Source organism: Dasypus novemcinctus, chromosome 20, assembly GCF_030445035.2.
Source record: "Dasypus novemcinctus isolate mDasNov1 chromosome 20, mDasNov1.1.hap2, whole genome shotgun sequence".
NCBI classification, from domain to species: Eukaryota; Metazoa; Chordata; class Mammalia; order Cingulata; family Dasypodidae; genus Dasypus; species Dasypus novemcinctus.
The window spans coordinates 44701476-44709579 of record NC_080692.1 but is presented as its reverse complement, the minus strand read 5'-3'; positions in this window follow the sequence as shown (position 1 = coordinate 44709579).

Sequence of the window (8104 nt, the reverse complement as noted above, 5' to 3'; positions counted from 1 at the left end):
AAGTAGTGATTAGAGCAAATCTAGTTTAAAACCTTTGGAAGGTCTCTGCAAAATTAGGAGTTGTCCTGAAAAGGATTCAGCTCCAACTAAAACTGTGAGTCTATCACTCTTATTGAGTCCTGATCTATGGACATCTCGATATCCTCATCTGTAAAGTGGAGTTGATGAAATTTTTGTGCCCTACATAACTCAAAGGATTTTTGCAAGGGTTAAATAAGATAATGAACATAAATACAATTTAAACATTAAAAGCGTTGTGTGTGACAAGACGTTATCACTATAAACGAGGGCGTATCTAGGAAATGCCAGGAAGAGGATAAAGTTGATGGTAACACATTATAGTGAGTATAATGGGGTAGTCTACAGAGATTAATGCCAATTGAAAGAAAGCTAGAGGATAATGTAGGGACTGTATACAGTAATTTCAGTGGTGGATGATGATTGTAGTTAATAGTACAAAATAAGGTTTTTCCTTTATTATAAGATGTTAAGACTATGGAGATACATGGAAAAATACAACCAAAGTTATGTATAGACTATAGTTAACAGAAATATCCTAATATTTTTTACAGCAATGTCAAAGAAGGTATTGTATTAATGCTAAGGGTATTATATTAATGCTAAGTAATGGGGGGTTATAAGGGGGTATGGGATTTTTCCTTTTGGACTAATGAAAATATTCTGAAATGGACAGAGCTGATGAAAGCACAACTCTGATGAAACTGAGAGCCACTGAGGGTACACTTTGGATGAATTGTACAAGGCAAGGGACCATATAACACAGTGAACCCCATGATGAATGATGGACTGTGGTCAACAGTACAAACATGAGAATGTTCCCTCGTGAACTATAACAAATATACAATACTAATACATGGTATTAATAATAAGAGGGTTTTTGGGAATAATACACCAAATATAAGCTATGGACTATAGATAGCAGTAATATTATGATGTCTTTCATCAACTGTAACAAATGTGTCACAACGATGTAAGGTGCTGGTGATGGGGTAATGTATGGGAATCCTGTATGGTATGCACGGCTGTTTTGTAAAGTCATAACTCTCAAATTAAAAAAATGAGGGCACATCATCCTTCAGAAAATCACCCATAAAATCAAACTTGCTCAAGCTGCAGAACAGGGGGTTGTCAGAAGTGGCTGCCCATTGCATCTGAATTGGTTAAGACCCAAACCCAGAACATAAGAGTAATTTCTGCTGCCTTCGGATCATGTGAGAACACCTTTGAGGTGACTGTATTCACTGCTCAGTCACTGAAATAAATACATTTCCCACAAATACCAAAGGTTCTCTTTAGTCCTGGCTAAATTGTTTTCTTTAAATTTTATTGTAATAAAGTTAAAATTCCTTCCAATCACAGGTACATACACATTGTATACCCATGATCACTCTTTAGGCGCATTAGGATAAAACACTATTTAACATGACTTTTACAGAAGCCCTCTTGATCTGCATTCATTTTTATCATGCCCGTTGAGATCATGGGGATCCAATAGTTGAATGACACTCATGTATGTGTATATTTTTATAGGGCTTGAATATAAAATGGCAACACGATTGAAAAAATCTCTAGAATAGCTTCTCCTTTCTGTACATTTTTACTACTGTCTTTATTTCCTCTCTTTTGATTTTATTAGATTATTGTAGTTGTTTCACATTTTACTAAAAATACCAAACTACTATTGAGCAGTTTACAAAATCTATCTGGTAAACTGAGAATAGACTTTTCTAGCTTTTTGATATGATTTCTACAATAAGTATAAATCATTATAATGAATTTTTTACATGCTGATATGGATGATATTAGGACTGATATAAGACCCTGCTAACTGAATGTACTTCTATGTTATTATTAAATGGTTAATTCCAGCTGCATTCCATAATTGCTTTTCACTTAGTAAAATTTGATTTTTAATTTCATTCAACAAATTTACTAGGAAGACAATATTTGCTCTGCTATGGCTGTCCTTCCCTGATAAAATTAGTAGACCAGGTTGACAACAATTTAAAAATGTGTAGAGACCTAGCAAAATATGGGAAAAATATATTACACATGTGGTGTTAACAATTCAAATACTTTTAAAATGTTACTCATATTAACATTAATAAAATTATAATTGATTAAACATGTAACACTTTTATATGCCATTAGATACCTTTCATTAATTCTTTCACCAACCGTATGAAGTAAATATTATTATCCCAGTTTTATATATAAGTCATTGAGCCTCTAAGAGGTTAAACTCAATAATTAAGATATTACTGTTTATAGATGTGGAACTAAAAAATTAGGAACTTTTCTAAGTCTGGCCAGCTCAGGGTATATCTAGATTCGAAGGAGTCCTAGTTATCCTGCTATGAAAAAGGGCAATAAGATTTTATCCTTCAATTACCAATTGTTTATTATAAAGCCATGGCATTTAGAATCCCTGATGCCCCTGGTTTTGTTTCCAGAAGAATGTCATTCATTGAATTCTTGGCAAATGCACTTACATTTAACAGACCTACACTCCAGGACTATATAGTTTCCTTCAAGTTTCTTAATTCTGCATCACATAAAGAAAACTCAATTCTGCTGAGGATTTTGTAGTCACAGCAAAGGCTGAATGAACTTCCTGGATTTTTTTAGATTAGCTCTGTTCTATTGTTTCACATTATTCAGAAAAATCTCTGTTACAAATGTGGACAAGAAAGATGAGGTTATGATGTTAATTGGAATACAGACATGTGGTGGACAGAAAGTCTGCTGATATGGATTGGATAGAGAAGAAGAGAAGTCTGGCCGTGTAGCACTCTACTAATTAGCTCCTCATTGATCACTGGAGGTAGCACGAGGAAGCCCACTTTGCTATTGCATATGTTGGCTAATAAGGAGGTTACTTAAGAAGTTAATAAGAAGGTTAATAGAAAGGGCAACAAAAGATTTTCATCACCTAGTCTTTTACCAAGTTTTTTATAATTTCTATCATAGGTACACTCATATATAACATAGGTGAAAAAAATCACAGTTCAACTGCAAAATTAATTTTTTAAAAAACACACTTAGTTCACACATTATATGTGATTATTCTAATTGCCATTCCATTAAATATTTACATGCCATTAAAATTATAAATTGTCTTCTTTTTAAAATGTGACTGTTTAATTGAAAGAAAAATGTACAAAGACATTGGGATATTTTATTAATGGCTATCAATTTCATTGGACGTTTGGAACCTTAGTTCTTATTTCTAACTTTCCTCAGGTCAGGAAGATGTAGATTTTCTTGGCAACAGTTGCTGTGTAAAATATTCTGAGATAGAATTTTTTATCATAATTAATAATAGATGAAAATTTCTGAGTTTTTGATGTTCTAAACTCTATGCTGTTTGATTTACAATGTCTTTATAGTTATTTTTCTAGTAATTCTCAGACTCTTCCTGTTGGCATAAAGGGGTTTTCTTCTAGATGGATCTGGTATATGTATTTTTTCTTTTTTCCACAGCATTGTGTCTTATTTGCGTAGATTTTAATAAAACAACCAATTCTACCATAATGACTCTGTACTACAAGTTTTCTAAGTTTCAGGTGGAATTTTTAGCACATTAGTAGATGGGTACTAAAACGCTTTGTTGTTTGCATCCTTGTGAAATAAATACTACACGGGGGTATCATAACACTTTTAAAAGTTAAGTCAAAAACAAGCACTTAGTCTTGTGACAATTGCCAAGGTTAATATCTAAATCTCATTCATTGCAAATGATATAGTACAAAAGCTTATACAATATTAACACCACATTTTCCCTTGTTTGTTTTTTTCCTAATATAGCTATTTAAGGCAATTTAAAATGGAAAGTTGCGATATAGATTCAATTCATGCAGTGCAGACCAGGATTATAAAAAAATTGCTTTTCATGGAGAGCAGTCATGAAGAACGTAATCCCTAGAAGGTCTTCATTTTTTTCTGAGCTCTTTCTCATTCTTGAAATAAAGGCTATCTAGCAGACAGCAACAATACGGGTTTCTCTCATATACTCCCTGCCCTTTGTCTTCTCCCTGCAATCTGACTGCCAATTTGCACCTCTGCAAAGGGATAACTTCATTGTTTTGATGTCCAATTATCAATTTGCACCTATGGAGACAAGCAATGTTGAGTCACATTTATTGTTCAACTTCCGTGCATTTCTGTGGAAATGAATCACTCTGTCTATAATGTATGGGGTTGCAGTCAAGGCAAAGCCAGGTTTGTTTTCAACCATCTACAGCTTAATTTATAACACCACAAATTTTGTTAAATATTTTGGCAAAAGGGATCATGAATCATAGCTAAGTGTAGTTATTCTAATGAAACCCAGCATGACTGACCGCTTTCCTTTTTCGACATAACTTAACAGTCACTTATTTTTCTTCTGATAACCCTGGGCAATAACATTCTTTTGTAAATTTGGCCTTGTAAAAACTATGCTTGGGAGGTCTATGATTACTGCTATATAGTCAGGCAATTCTCAGTTGGTAATTCTCTTTCAAGAATTAGAAAAATGTTTAGTGAGAAAAATAGGTTCCCTACAAACTGCTGTATTTCTGAATGTTTGCTGAGAAATAAAAAAAAATTACACCCACTGTAAATGGAGGCATTTCCATTCTCAAAATGTGATAATCGTTTCCCTAGAAGCTTGAATTGACAAAGTATTCACTACAGCTCCAGATACACAACTGTGCTTCTTTATAATTGTTACCTGCCCTCAGAACAGCTATTTTCACATCAGTAGTTTTGTTTTGCACACCTTTCAGGGAATGCCTGACCGTCAAGACTGAAAGTTACATAGTTAAAGGTCATCAAGACGTAAATGGCAATGTTTCAAGTCTTTTATGAAAAGTGTGAAAAATTAAGTATTACCTTAGGACAGAAAAATCTGAGCAAAAAACTGAAATTAATTTTAAGGAAAGCATGGTCCAACCCTGAATGCCAGTATAAACCTTTACAAAGTATATGTGCCTGAGCCTCCCTTTGAGGAAGTAAATGGTGAAGGTGTGTCTGTAGGTATGTGTTTAAGGCCATCAGGAAAATATCCAGATGGCTAAAGTGCAAAACACAGTACAGTAACTTGAAATTCTGAAGAAATAGTTGGCAGTTTACCTAAGATTTACCATTGAACAAATATAGATCAGAAAATGTTAATAGTAAGAAATATTGTTCCCTGATACAGTCAACTCGCAAAGGTGAGCTTTGTCATTTACTTTATTAAATAGATCATTTTACTTTTGTGTCTGTTCCATACCTGTACCTTTAATTTAGATATCAGAAGCTTTATAAAAAGAACATAGAACAAATGATATGAAACTTTTCAAACAGAAAGGAATTACATCATTATGTAAATGCTCATCCTGAAGGCATTCTAGATATGGTTGGAGATTGGAGGAGGGCATTTAATTAAAAAGTATTTATTTATTGAAATATTTTGGAGGATTTGGTGAAAATTAGGGATTGTATCAGGCTGTGAAAAGGGCACTGGAACATATAATAGAAGTGTTCCAGCCATACTTCTCAGAGAGAGAATGTCCTTGAACATTCATTTTCCTGTTCTGAGGTTCTAAAAGTGGAGTGGACTTGAACCTGGATGTCCCTTCTCACCATGTTGGATCACGTGTGCATAGAGGAGATGCTCTTGGTTCAGTGACCAAAACGCATTTACCATCGAAATACCATTTTAACAGGTTGACTACCCTTCTCTCCAGCACATCCATCCTTTGATTGCTCAAACGTCATCTCTTTGGATTTCCCATTGCCTTTGTGATGAACGCACAAGCCTTGTTCATTCAAGGCCTCTGCTTTTATTTATATCTTCACCCACCACTAATTTATGGTTCATCCTTCTTTAGAAATCAGCTATAATTTTACTTAACCCAGGAAGCATGTATATCAGGATATTAAACACAACTCGTTTGCTCCTCAGGATTTCAGCAGTGGTTTCAAAGGCCAATGTCATAGCCCGGGTTCCCCAGCAAGCAGAACCTCAAGCTTTGGACTTATGTGATAGTTCTTTAAGAAGCAGCAGAGTAAAGAACAAGAGCAGTGAAGGAAAGAAGAGAAAGAACCAATACAAGAATGTATTACTGAGCCGGCCATTGGAAGGGGCTGCTGATTGCTCCATCTTTCAGAATTGTCTTCTAAGAAGTCACATAAACTGCATCTCAGTATAGCCTGTCCAAGTGAGGAAGGATGATGAGGGATATAATTTATCTATGAGCTCCCATTTCCTACTGGCCAAAGTTTTGCCTCCCCTGCCCTTCTAGATTACACGTTTGAGTTTTGATGGAGTCCTGTGGTTTTCACCCCTCCATGTCCACAAGGAAAGGCCAGCATTCGAGCTGAGCTGAAGCAATGGCAGCCTACTTCTGCATGAAGTTCTTAGAAATCGAGAAGCCCTGATGGCTGCACTGTGCTGATATAAGACAGACGAGGCCAAGAGGAAATGAAGAGGTATAAAAAGAGGGCACAACCAAGTACAAAACAATAGAAGCCAAATAATTCTACAGTCTAACCCAAGTTGCTAAACTACCTATGCAGGACATACTAAAGGATTATGAAATTAGTTATGCCAGACTAGCCCACCACCCATCTTCAAACTAGATAGGAAAATGTGAGAGACAAAATAATTAAGCATGAGAATTTCTTTGGAGAATTGTTCAATAATTTTATTCCTTCTACCCCACCCTCTTCTCCTACATTAGGGAGGGGGTTTGACATGTGCTGAATAGGTACTGAAGGATGCAGGGACTGTATCTGACTCGTCCCTGAGTGTTCTGAAGGCTATGAGGCTCTGACCAAAGCTGTCGCTCCTCAGTGGCAGCTCAGTGAGAGGGAGGGCTGCACGGAGAGTCAGCTGAATGTCCCCTTAAGGCAAGGCAAGGATGCCTACCCCCAGGGACACACTATAGACTCTAAGGGAGGACATGTGCTGTGAGGGCTTGGAAGGCACTCTTCCCAGAAGTGTCTTCTGTCAACCCATGTCTGGAAAAGCCAGGGAACAGAGGGGAAAATCACAAACCACCATTAGGGGCCAGAGCTCTGGAAGAGGACTAGTGAGGGTGAGTCTGGAGAGATGAAGGGAATGGGCTATCTCAGGTATGTTCACCAGTCCCAGATTATATAACTTGCCTGATCCAGTGAGCTCTTTCCACATCTTTTTTCCTTCTCTGGATCAAACCTTGGGTGGGTTCAAATAGCAAGACAGTAAGTAATAGGAAAGGAAGGGAAGAAAAGAAGAAGGGGGGGGGGAGGGAGGGAGAAGGAAGGAGGGAAGGGAGGAGGGAGGGAGAAGGAGAGTAAGGGAGGAAGGGGAATATACCAGGTGCAACTACTGTAGCTGTTCTTGCCTGAAACAGCACTGAACTGTGGGAGGAAGAAGACTGAAGCTGGAGAAAAAACTGTAATGCTTGCTGGATGGATATTTTTAATTACTGAAATGATTTGCTGACTAAAAGGGGCCAGAGGGAAGCGGATTTGGCTCAACTGATGGAACGTCCATCTACCAAATGGAGGGTCCAGGGTTCAAACCCCGGGCCTCCTGACCTGTGTGGTGAGCTGGCACATGCGCAGTGCTGATGCACTCAAAGAGTGCCGTGCCATGCAGGGGTGTCCCCCACATAGGGGAGTCCCATGTGGAAGGAGTGTGCCCCACAAGAAGAGCTGCCCTACATGAAAAAAGTGCAACCTACCCAGGAGTGGTGCTGCACACATAGAGAGATGACGCAGCAAGATGACGCAACCAAAAGAGACCCAGATTCCTTGTGCCACCTGACAAGAATACAAGCAGACAGAAGAACACACAGTGAATGGACACAGAGAGCAGACAGTGGGGGCGGGGCAGAGAAATAAATTTAAAAAACCAAATCTTTAAAAAATAAAAAAAGAGGGCCAGAAAAGCTATGGGAGCCTCCCAGGATTATGAAAAATATCTAAAGCATGGGGTTTGACAGGGTACAAGGATGAAAGCTAAAATATCCTCCTCCTGGTCCTCCGCAAAGGCAAGCTTACTCAAGAACACGTTTGGATTGCTCTCAGCCCATTTTGGTCTTTCCCTGGCTCTGGGCCTTTACTCCCA